This window comes from Pteropus vampyrus, unplaced genomic scaffold (assembly GCF_000151845.1).
Source record: "Pteropus vampyrus isolate Shadow unplaced genomic scaffold, Pvam_2.0 Scaffold38, whole genome shotgun sequence".
NCBI classification, from domain to species: Eukaryota; Metazoa; Chordata; class Mammalia; order Chiroptera; family Pteropodidae; genus Pteropus; species Pteropus vampyrus.
In genome coordinates, this window is record NW_011888819.1 from 1535695 (window position 1) to 1548489 (window position 12795).

A 12795-nucleotide genomic window follows, 5' to 3' on the forward strand; every position below is an offset into this window, starting at 1 on the left:
CTAGGCAAGAAGCTTTCCTTGCCTCTTCTAGCATCTTATGGTTACCAGCAAGCCTTGGCCTTTCTTGGCATGCTGCAGCCTAACTCCTGTTTCTGTGCGGGTCCTCATATAGCCTTCTTTCCTGGATGTCTTTGTAGCTCCAAATCTCTCTCCTTATAAGCACACGGTCATTGAATTTAGGGCCCACCCTAATTCAGTATGACCTCATTTTAACTTGATTACATCTGCAAAGACCCTATTTGCAAATAAGGCACATATATATGGTAGGGGAATACAATTCAACCCACAACACCTAGTAATAACCACTTTTTTTATTTGCATAGTTTTCTGTATATCAAAATTTAGCCCTCACATCTCTTCTAATTGTTTCCCCTCTGCTCCTCCCCCCTCAATACATTTAAAGACATTGAATATTCTTATTATTTCTGTCTCATCTATTTAGGCAATGGTATTATGTCTCTGGGGTTCATCCCTTGGTTTTACCTCTTCAGCTCCATCCTCAAGCTAGCCCTCCTACTGGTACCAAGATGGCTGTATCTTTATAGCCTCACACCACCAAATTCAGTGGAAGAGTCTTTTCTAGTTGCTTGAACTAAAGTCCTATCATTCATCCCTTTTTATTGGCTCCAAATGGATCATGTGCTCATGCTTGAATCCATCCTCTGGCCAAGTAGTAAAGTAATCTCCTGGGGGTCTGGGGTGGGGACTCAGCACAACCAGAGAGCCAGAATGGTACCTCCAGAGCAAAACTATGGTACTGATTTGTGTGCTGGGCAAAAAAAACCCAAAATGTCTACTACATGGAAATTTCTCATACATGGTTGGTAGTTATTTTCCTCCGGTTTGTTATTGCCTTTGCTTTTGTTCACAGTATTTTTTGCTATGCAGATATTTAAAAACTATAAAAATTTTTTTGGATTTCTTATTCATGTATTGTGCTTAAAAATGTCTTTCCCAGTCTCTGCTCTTGAAAAGAAAGTTCATTTCTGATTTCAAAGTATAAAATTACTACCTTATTAATTAGGTCTTTACATCTTCTAGAATCTTATTTTATATCTACTTGATCTATTATGGCCTGAAGGAAGTAACGTTCATATTGAGGGGGAAAAATACATTTGACAAAATTTATTTTTGTTCTTCTGATGTTGCTGTTAATATTCTTGTACTAGAATGATCTCAATTAAAAGTATTGAAAAGAACCTCTCCAGTACTGAATGGCCAGTACAGTAAATGATAGGGTTACCTGCCAGCACAGCTATGTTTGTATCAGCCAGCAGAATTGTCAAGATGATTACTCATCCACTGGATAATTTCACAACCCTCTTCTTAAATTTTGTTACTTTGGACACATTCTATCCTGGAAACAAAATCTAGGTTCCATAATACATTTGGAAATAGTAGATTCATGTCTTTTTTTCCAGCTGGTACTGGTAGAGTTTACACACTTACTCCTGCACCATAGGAACAGCTGCTTGAAAAGCTGAAGTGTGCGTTTAGTTCCATTTCTTTGGCACAATAGAAAGTCACGTAAAAGAGAGAGACTCTCAGCCTGTCCGTAGTTGGAAAATTAATTCTTTTAAGTGCTTTTAAAAAATCTCTACAGGTGGTCAGATCTTATGAACTTAGGACCAGCAATGACCTCATCACCTTCAGCTGCTCTAAAAGTTATCTTTGGCTGCTGCATGCTTTATGAAATCTTGTTAATTATGATTGTTTTTCCTAGTTAAAAGTCCTTCTGGATAAATTTTTATAAAACATTTATTTTTATCACTTACATAACTACATAAAGTAGTTTTATTGGTGTCAAAATGTCATGTTATTGCCAAACAGATTTCATTACAATTTCTAGAAATTATTGGAAAGTTAATATTCACAGTTTAATGGCACTCTCGCTGTAGTATTAAATCGTGCTTTATTGAAATTCACAACACAAGTCTTAATTACATTGTGTTTATATAGAATAAAACTCAGAATAGACAGCTTTTCCAGTTAATCTCTACGGCGAATGGCTACACTTGCCTTTTTTTTTTTTTTAAACAGACAAATTGTGAATGAAATTCATTGTCTTTCTGAAACCGAGTTTTCACTAAAATGATTGTTAGACATACTCATTCAGGGGAGCTTGGGAATGACCAAAGGGCTGACTTTGGTCAGATCTGCCAGAGCATGTACTTTCTCTGGGGTTCTTCTTTGCTGGGATCTTGTGTATTCTTTCACATGGATTGAATTGTGTCCCACCCTCAGCAACCCCCAAATTTTTATGTTGAAGCCATAAGCACCAACGTGATGGTATTTGGAGATGGGGCTTCAGGAGGTCATTAGGTTTAGATGAGGTCATGTGAGGGCAGGCCCTAATGATGGAATTAATGTTCTTACCAGTACGGATAACAGAGCTGTCTGTCTGTCTGTCTGTCTGTCTCTGCCATGTGAGCACACAGTGAGAAGGCTTCCATCTGCAGAACTCGACCATGCTGGCACCGTGATCTCAGACTTCTGGTCTCTAGAACAGTGTTGCTTAAGCCACTCAGACTATGACATTTTGTTACGACAGCCCAAGGTGACTAATACATCCCCCAAGGACAAGAAGGTTAGAGCCTGAGCACATTCAAAAGGTGCAGTGGGGGATTCATACGGTGGTCCGAGTGGTCCAGGAAGATGTTTTAAAATTTCAATTACTGCCTCATTACTCTCTTTTAGTGTATAAATAGAACCTCAGAAGAAGGTTAAGTCGAAGAGACAACAGTAAAAGAACGGCATTCCAGTGGAATCAATGAGTAATTTGTAAGTAAAATGACCATTTTGCCCATACTGATTTGCTAAGAAGGGAAATTTTAAAAATTGTTATTCTTCAGAAAGTTGAATTTATAGTTTAAGTTATAGAATGTTCTGAGCTGGGCACTATGCCTTTCTCGTAATGTTCTCATTAAATATTTGTTGATTTGATTTAAAATGTTTTCTACTTTATGACATAAATTTAGTAGAGTAGGATTCCTGTTAAATCCTATATTATTTGTGAGAAAGTATACCTTTATGCCTACTCATGATAGGTGTGGCACTAATTAGTTGGGACTGAGGGTGAAGGTTTGTTCTGGAAATTTGGAAAAGCAGCTTAAAAATAGGTAATACATACCTGGAGAGTCTTTCTCTCCAGCCTCTACTCAGATACCTATTATTTTGTATTTCACTAAATCATCAGAACATATATTTAAATTCCTTTGTTCCAGTTTTATTGAGATATAATTGACATATAGACTGTATAAGTTGAAGGTAATTTGATATTACCATGAACTACAGTGAGTTAACATCTATCACCTTTCATGATCATAGGTTTTTTTTCTTTGTGATGAGACCTTTTAAGATCTACTCTTAGCAACTTTCAAATATACAATACAGTATTATTAATTATAGTCACCGTGTCGTACTTTACAGCCACAGGACTTATTTATCTTATAACTGGTAGTTTGTACCTTTTGACCTCGTTGTACCTTTTGAATTGGGTAAAGGTTGAAAGGTACAAAATTCCAGTTTAAATTACTTTCAGAAACTGCCAAATCCTACTTACTAAAAACAATTGCCAAGGCAAGGAAACAAATTCTCTAGAACCTCCAGAAAGAATGCAGCCCTGCCAGTGTATTTTAAACTTCTGATCTCGTGAATTGTAAAATAATAAATTTGTGTTGTTTTTAAGTCACTATGTTTGTGGTAGTTTTTTACAGCAGAAAAATAAAACAGCAATAACCACTGATTTATTTTCTTAGCATGTTACAACTAATACCAATGAAAAGTAATTTGAACTTTAGGTACTGGTTTTCAGTCTCTAAAGAAACAAGCATGGCAGATGTAAAAGACTGGCCAACTTAAACTTCTGACATATACTGGCACATCTAAAGCTGAGAGAGCTGGTAGGGAGCATACAGTGCTTATCCAGTCCTTTAATGCCCACCCCTTTAGATCTGCGCTGTCTGCCTACCTGGAGCTACTAAACACTGGAAACACAGCCAGTATGAAATGAGATGAGCTGCAGATGTAAACAAAACACCGTGAATTTTGTAAAGAAGAATGTAAAATATCTCAATAATTTTTTACTGTTGACCACATGTTGAAATGATACAATTTTGGATATATTGGGTTAAATAAAATATGTTATTAAATTTCAATTTTTTTTTACTTTTCGAATGTAAAACGAGAAAGTTTAAATTACATTTGTGGGTCGTATTATGTTTCAATTAGACAGTGTTGCTCTAAACCGATGAATTCTATGTAGTGATATAATTAACATAGTATAGATTATTTACCATGTCAATATGTTACTCAGTAATAAATATAGCAGTCCTGTTGAGAGAGTTAGTGGGCTTATTTTATGCATTTTAAAACTAATATCTCCATTTTTTATAGTCACATCCTCCTAGAGTCTGTTGTCCACAATCTCAAGTTAAATCGTGATGAGTTAAGTCAGACTTTGAAAAATGATCTGGTGAGATTGGAGGAAATACTGTTGGCAGCTTGATGGTGACATTTTTGTATGGGGAAAGGTAGAGTTTTCTGTGATAGATGAGAGTCACCTTTGCACTTTTTTTTTTTTTTAATCAGGAAAAGAAAGGTAGTCTAAAAATATGAAGACATTGTTACTTTGAAAATCTTGATTTTAGGTAATGTTTCTTTGTTAAATCAAAAACATATTTTTCCCCTGGTGTAGGAATACTCACAGGAAAGGCTTAGAAATAAAAAGAAGAGGCAGCTTGCCTGAATGAAATCATCCAATTGAAGCCATTAGGAAAAATCAAAAACTTCTGGATTCACTAACACAAATGTGTCTGGATGAGAACAGAACATACTATCAAATGAGTTATTAGCTTACAGCTGCCTAGACCTGCTGCACCTCTAGATGGTTAAGGAATATGGGCAGAACACGTGTGACAGCTTCAACATTTGGGACACACATGCTTTTTCACCTGCAGGCAGTAGGGATAGATTTAAATCATTCAGATCTTTTTGTCTTCTCACAAAGACCTTGTGGACATCGCATCTTTCTTTTTCTGAAGAAATAGAATTTCTTTTGAAATCCAGTCAATGTTTCATGAAGGCATCTAGCCAGTGTAATTTCCTGGACCAGATTAATGTTTGTAAGATCAAGAAATCTTAGGAAACTAAACAGAATCTGTAAGCAATTATATTTTGGGTGGTGATTACCTTAGAGTTGAGTGAGGAAAAAACTATATGTGTGTTGTTAGGAATATATATATGTTTGTGTTTGTATAGATAGAATATCTATGTGTGTAGATTAAGAATGTATTTACATATCGAATATACACATATAGAGTTATATGAATGCAAAAGCAAAGTGACAAATATTTGGTAAATGACAGATATTGCCTTCTGGTACTCCATGCCATTTTAGGCCAAACGTCATCTAGGACATGAAGTTCATAATTTGACTTTAGGCACGAGCAAATCTATATATGAAAGAAATTTATACAAACTTTAAAATTTTGATAAATGAATAAATGTTATAAATGATTTTAGTGGAAGGAATTCCTCTTAAATTACTTGGATTATCATCTGCACCCCCATTTGTTCACTTTATTTTTTAGGGGTTGCCACACCCAGCATCTCCTGGTTGGTGTACTGACCGTGTAGAGTGGTCTATAATAAAATAGTAACTTTTGAAAGGTTTACCCACTTCCCGATAATATCACTGTGTACATTTATCATCATGATGTATGTACAAGGAATTTATCAGGGAGTAGAGAAAGCTTTTCAAGGAACATTTTGATTGGATGGAAGTCAGCTACCAGAGGCTAATATCCAACTGGACTTCCAGCAGCAAATGTCGTTTCTTTCCCAGTAGGCGGTGGAATATAACTTTCTTGGCTTGCCAAGACTATAAAAACATCCCATTCATTAAAATAACTTAGCTTTAATGATTTAAGTAAATAGTTCCCCTGATTTGTTAAATAAAATTCCAATTAGATATAAATGCACTTAGGCAGAATCTCGTGTAAGTGGTTAACCCCAATCCAGGACTGTTTTTATATTGCAGACCAGGTACTTCAAGCCTAAGTGCCCTTGGTTAAAGTTGTCAGGGCATGAGGCTGAGTGAGGACACAGCTTTACCTGCCTTGGGGCACTGCTGAGACTGGTTGGCACTCCTGGAGCCATAAACCTTTTATTATTTTTCTGCATATATTATGCCATGGAATCCTGTGGCCTTCTGGGGCTTTACTGCTTGTAAAATGGCACAACATTTTTGTTGGCTGAAGTGCAAGGTGAGAATTGCTCATCACCCTTGCAGAGCAACTGGAGACCTCTTTCAGGGTTCATTGGTTAATCTGTACTGGAAGGTAGTTAATGAGCCCATGGAGAAATGCTAACATTAAATTAAAATATGTGAACGAGGATTCCTACTAGCATCTGATGAGCTAGATGTATTGAGAATCAGAATTCAGGGAAAGATCCAAGTGTTGTGTTCTTTTGTGAGGCATGCAGAACTCATTTTTATTGATGAAAATTAAGTCCACAGGGCTGAGTGCCACGAATAAGTCAGAGGTTGGAACCCTTTGGCTTAACTTTATTGGCCAAAGAGTTTCTCTAAAGAGATGCATGCTTGCCCTCCTGTAAGAACATTCATTACTTTCATACATAATCGATATACATATTTTTGGATATAGTTTCACGTCATTTAAAAAAAAATCCAGCTTCTTAATGATATAGAATTTATGGATGGAATAAAATCAAATGCTTAAAATTTATTCCCATGCAATATGGAATTGGTCTTGGGGAAAAAAGTGATCTTTAGCCTGATAGGTAAGTCATGGTACTAAATATCTCTTCTTGGCAGGTCCTACTGAATTCTTAAGATTCTCAATGCTTATAATTGAGCCAGTTGGAGTAGCCAAAAGAGTAAAAGGCAGTATAATGTAGCAATTATAAATAAAGTTCTGGAATCAGCAGATCAGACGCCAAATCCCTATTAATTTAATAGTGTATAGTATAACAAAATAGTTTATTATTCTACTAATTAGAATTTATTCTACCAAATAGAAGCATATTCTACTAAATAGAATTTAGTAGTATGTAATATAGCAAAATAATTGTGCAGATTTTTATTCAGCTCTTTTGGTTATAAAGACTAGATAGTCACCTATTCCAATAATTAAGAAGAAATAAATGCAGCAGTATACACACATTGTTTATCAAGAAAGTCTCTCAGAAACCCAAGAGCAGAGTTCATAGCAGAACAAACCCTGTGATATGTGGAACAGGAACTGGTAAATGATTTGGAATCCAAAACAAGTCTGGGATCCTCAGGAGTAGGAGTCTATTCATTTCACTCTGGGTGCCCAACTTTAATATGAAGACACAATGCATCTAGTGTCTTCTCTATTCTTTCCTGGATACTAAATGGCCTGCTTCCCGCCCCCCCCCCCGCCATATTTTTCTATTCAGATTCCTGAAATAGGCATTCTGGTCTGTTTGGGTAAGCATTTATTGGCCAGGCAACATCTTAGTCCAGTGAACAGTCTGTAGATTGGCTGGCCATGGGACGAGTCTTTGCCCTTAACCCAAACAGGGAAGGGGAGGAGTTGGGGTTATTAAGGATCCTACCCCTTCAGCAGGGAGACTGGGTGGACAGCTTACTTTGTTGGGTTGTAGGTATGACTGACAGTCTTTGAGAGTTGGTTATGGTTGGGTTTGATCTGCTTATGATCTTATTTTCTGATACATTTCTCTACAACCATTGGGGTACAGATAGAAAGAAGACAAAGACTTCCTTTATTTGAGAGCACATCTTCCAAATGTCAGTGAATGGCAATGAAAATCAGATATGTTTCCTAAGTAAGACCCAACCTTTTTTTTTTTTTTTTTAGGCCAGGCAATCCTTGGTTGACCTCACAAATTGCAAGGACCTTGTCAGCTTACAGTCCTTGTTTTATTTTATTTATTTTATTTTATTTTATTTTTTTATTTTATTTATTTTATTTATTTTATTTTATTTTATTTTTTATGCCTACAGCACTTGGTCTTCCCAGGTGGTCTCCCATCCAAGTACTAACCAGGCCCGACCCTGCTTAGCTATCCGAGATTAAATGGGATTGGGCTTGTTCAGGGTGGCATGGCCGTAGACAAGATCCAGTCTTTTAAACTATTCACCACATACATGTAAAACACAGGACTTCCTATAGATAAGTGATTGAACAGAATTAATTATAGGCAAAGGGTCAAGTAGGTAATGAGGTTTTGTTGTCAGGGTCATTTCTCAAACCCAGAGCCATCTTACACCCTAGTAAATTAAAGACTTTGTAGTTTGGAAAGAAGAGGATGTGACTTAGAGTCAGGAGATACCCGTAAGTCCCACTTTTGCCCCATATCCTATAGGTTTGGTTAAACGAATGAGCTTATCTGACCCTTAACTTTCTCATCATAAGATGTAACTGTCATACAAGGTCGTTTTAATACTGTATGAAATAGATAGGCATATGATACATGTTACTTAATAAATAATCTAAAAAAATCAGAGGTAGAAGGTTACAGATGTGGAAACTGAGGTCCAGAGATGCTGTTACACTTGTTTAAATTCAACCGACTATTTAATTGCAGTCAAAACTAGAATCCAGGTCTCATGACTTCCCAGGTCAGTGGTCTTGCAAGCTTCTCAGTTTCTCTGTAATTTTCAAAACTTGCTCTTCAGAAAGATTGTGCATACATATGTAAAGTTATAGCTTCTAGGTTTTTTTTAATGAACAAAACGTATTTTTGTAATTAGACTAAAAATCCCTGATGTTCGTTTTCAAAAAACAAAAAAAAGAAAGAAAAAAATATTAATTCTTATTTACTGTGAAGAGTAAGTAAAAATTAAACAGTCTAAATTACTAACTATCCTTGAGGAACATGTGTTTTAATAGTAACTCAAGTCTTGAAGGAGTGAAACTAGGTAGGCACCCCTGGGCCGCCCTGGCCCCTTGCAGTCATTCTGGCCACATGATTACCTCCTGTAGCTCTAATGCTGAGAGGAGTGCCAAGCCTTCTAAATGGCAGTCAGATGATCCAGACTGAACAGCCATGAAACCCAAGGTGATCTGGGCTTACCTGGCTGAAATCACAATCTGGAATTGTGCTCCATGCCATGCATTCCTCTGCCTCATGAGCAAAACATGGCATGGCGCAGTGGAAACTTCATGTAATCCATTATATTTTCAATTACCAAGGCACTGACTTTTGAGAAATGTTAGAGGATGCGATTCTGGATCTTTTTAGCAGAATACAATTGGTTCGTCCACATAATTGTTATTTTCTTTGCCTGGGAGTGCAAGACTTGATTTTCTTCCTTCTTAATATTTTTTATTTTTCAATTATAGTCGGCATACAATACCAAATTGTTTTCAGGTGTATAACATAATGATTAGACATTTATACAACTTATGAAGTGATCACCCCGATAAATCTAGTATCCATCTGACCCCGTACATAGTTATTACAATATTATTGACTGTATTCCTTATTCTATACTTTACATCTCCATGACTATTTCGTAACTACCAAAATTGTACTTCTTAATCCCTTCCCCCTTTTAACCCACTCCCTCAACCCCGCTCCCATCTGGTAATCCTCAAAATGTTCTCTGTATCTATGAGTTTGTTTCAGTTATATTTGTTTATTTTGTTCTTTAGATACCACATGTAAGTGAAATCATATGTGTTTGTCTTTCTCTATCTGACTTACTCCACCCAGCACAGTACCCTCTAGGTCCATCTATATTGTTGCAGATGTAAAGATTTCATGTCATTCATTCATTCATTCATTCATTCATTTATTTTTATAGCTGAGTAATAGTCCATTGTGTATATGTACCACCTCTTTGTATGCTCATCCATTGATGGACACCCAGATTGCCTTCATATCTTGGTTCTTGTAAATAATGCTGCAATGAACATATGGATGCACATGTCCCTTCGCAGTAGTATTTTGGTTTCTTCATGTAATACCCACAAGTGGGATTACTCAGTCCTTCTTTGTCACTTGTTATTGCCTTTGTTTTAAAGTCTACTTTGTTTGGTATAAATATTGCTACCCTAGATTTTTTTTTTTAATTTCCATTTTCATGAAGTATCTTTTTCCATCCCTTTACTTTCAGTCTGTGTCTGTCTTTTGATTTGAAGTGAGTCTCTTGTAGGCAGCACATGTAAGGGTCTGTTTTCTTATCCATTCAGCCACCCTATCTTTTGCTTGGAGCATTTAATTCTTTTCATTTGAAGTACTTGTTGACAGACATGTAGTTATTGCCATTTTATTATTTATATTTTTGATAAATTTTTTTCTTCTTCTAAAGAAGTCTCTCCAACATTCCCTTTAATACTGGCTTGGTGGTAATGAACTCTTTTAGCCTTTTCTTGTCTGGGAAGCTCTTATCTATCCTTTGATTTGAAATGATAGCTTTGCTGGGTAGAGTCATCTTGGTTGTAGGTCTTTGCTTTTCATCACTTTGAATATTTCGTGCCAATCCCTTCTGGCCTGCAAAGTTTCTGTTGAGAAATCAGCTGACAGTCTTATGGGAGTTCCCTTGTAGGTAACTAATTGCTTTTCTCTTGCTGCTTTTAAGATTCTCTCTTTGTCTTTAACCTTTGGCATTTTAATTATGATGTGTCTTGGTGTGGATCTCTTTGGGTTCATCTTTTTTGGGACTCTCTGAGCTTCTTGGGGTTTTATGTCTATTTCCTTCACCGGGTTAGGGAGATTTTCCATCATTATTTCTTCAAATAGGTTTTCAGTTTCTCGTTTTCTTTCTTCTCTGGTATCCCTATGATGTGAATGTTGGTGTGCTTGATGTTGTCTCAGAGGCCCCTTAAACTGCCATCATTTTTGTATTCTTTTTTCTTGTTGTTGTTCTGATTGGGTGTCCTCCACTACCCCATTCTCTAAATTGCTGATTTGATCCTCTGTTTCATACAAGCTGTTGATTCTCTCTAATGTACTCTTCATCTCAGATATTGTATCCTTCATTTCTGATGGTTATCTATGTTTTTTTCTTTGTTTATGTTTTCCATTTCCATTTTTATGTTTTCTATCTCTTTGTTAAAGTTCTCACCAAATTCACCTACTCCTCCCCTAAGTTAATTGGGCATCCTTAAAACCAGTGTTTTGAACTCTGCATCTGGTAAATTGCTTGTCTCCATTTTGTTTAGTTCTTTTTCTGGAGCTTTGTTCTGTTCTTTCATGTGGGACATGTTTCTTTGTCTCCCATTTTGGCTGCCTCCCTGTGTTTGTTTCTATATATTAGGTAGGGCTCCTAAGTCTCCTGGTCTTAGTAGAGTAGCTCTGTGTAGTAGGTATCCTGTGGGGCCCAGTGGCACAGTTTTCCCTGGTCACCTGAGCCAGGTGCTCGAGATGTGTCATGAGATGTGTGGGTTGTGTGTGCCCTCTTGTTGTAGTTGAGCCTTGGTTGCTATTTGCACATTAGTGGGAGGGATTGACCCTTGGGCCGATTGGTTAGGAGGATTGGCCACTGAGGGGCTGACCCTGTGGAGCAGGATTTACTTTAGCAGGGCTTTGGTACATGACCAGTCTGCCCTTCAGGTGTGTCCTCCTCAGATGCAGCTCTGGATAGTGCTCCAGCACTGGGTGAAGCAGGCCACTGGATGTGCTGGCCCATAGACCTCCTGGCAGGAGCCCAGCTGCAAGCCAAGTTCAGCTGCAGTCTGTGAACTTCTGAGGCCACCTGGTAGGAGTCACCAAGCAATCCTCAGATGCCACTCGTGCTGGGCTTATAGGTGCCTTGAAAGGCCAAGCCAGGAATTGAGGCCTGCTGCTGGTAGTGCTGGGCTTGGGGCTGCTCAGCAAGAGGTACAGGGCATACTGAGGTCAGGTGCTACTTCTTTGGATTTTGTGAGCCTTTAAGAGAGATTTTAGGAAAGTCCGTATCATGAGCCAAGACAGGCCATTCGTGTAGAAAAGCCACTGGAAGGGGCTTGAGTGGGCCCACAAGTTGGGAGAGGTGGGGTCTCAGGGAATCATCTGGGTGGATTGACCTGTGTTAATCAGGTTGATGGAGCTCAGATATGGCCCTTGCTTGTGTCTGTGTGCCCAGAGTGGGGAGGGCCCAACAAACAAACAATGGATTCTGCCAGCAATTCTATCCAGGGTAGAAAAGCTGCCCCTCCAGCCCTCGCCCTGAGGCCAGACAACTCAGTTCCTCCCAGTATGTCCCTGGTGCCTTTTGAGCTGCTCTCCACCGCTGGAGCTCAGAGCAAGTGAGACCACCGGCAAGTGAGTATGTGTGTGGGCTCTTTAGGAGTAATGTCTGTGACTACCGTAGCCCTCTTTCTAACTTAGCCACAGTCCCCGTTGGTTTTCACAGCCAGAGGTTATGGGGACTTCTCTTCCTGGCACTGTAATCCTGGGCTGGGGAGCTCAGTGTGGAACCAGGATCCCTCACCTCTTGGGGTGGGGGCATTCTGCAGCTAAGATAACACTCCTGTTTCTTGATCACCATATGTGGTTGTGGGACCAATAGGCTCCATCCATCCTATTATCTTGAGCTGACTGTTTATGTATGTCCTCAGTTGTAGAACTTCTGTTCAGCCAGACCTCAGGTGACTTCCAGTGGTGATGGTTCTGTAGTTTGATTGTAACTTTGATGTGGTTGTGAAAGGAGGCAAGCACTGTGTCTACCTTCTACACCACCTTGACTGGAAGGGGAGTGCAAGATTTTTGAAGCATGTCTTCCTTCTTCCACTTACTATAATCCCCTCACAAACACTTATTGTCTATTTTTGCAAAGCACCATGGGACACACAAAAT

General features: G+C 38.2%; 1 long non-coding RNA gene and 1 pseudogene across 4 annotated transcripts in view; one reads left to right on the forward strand and one right to left on the reverse strand.

The window, feature by feature from the left end:
• Positions 1-12795, forward strand: part of LOC105290803 — a 95758-nt gene that overhangs the window by 3063 nt on the left and 79900 nt on the right. For 3 of the 4 annotated variants that reach the window (XR_002779841.1, XR_895781.2, XR_002779840.1), the window contains exon 2: positions 2698-2781. This is a non-coding gene — a long non-coding RNA (uncharacterized LOC105290803). Of the gene's footprint in view, positions 1-2697; positions 2782-3951; positions 4123-12795 lie in introns of those variants that run through there. The other variant, XR_002779842.1, reaches the window with a different exon arrangement.
• LOC111738441 lies at positions 8006-8125 on the reverse strand (annotated as a pseudogene).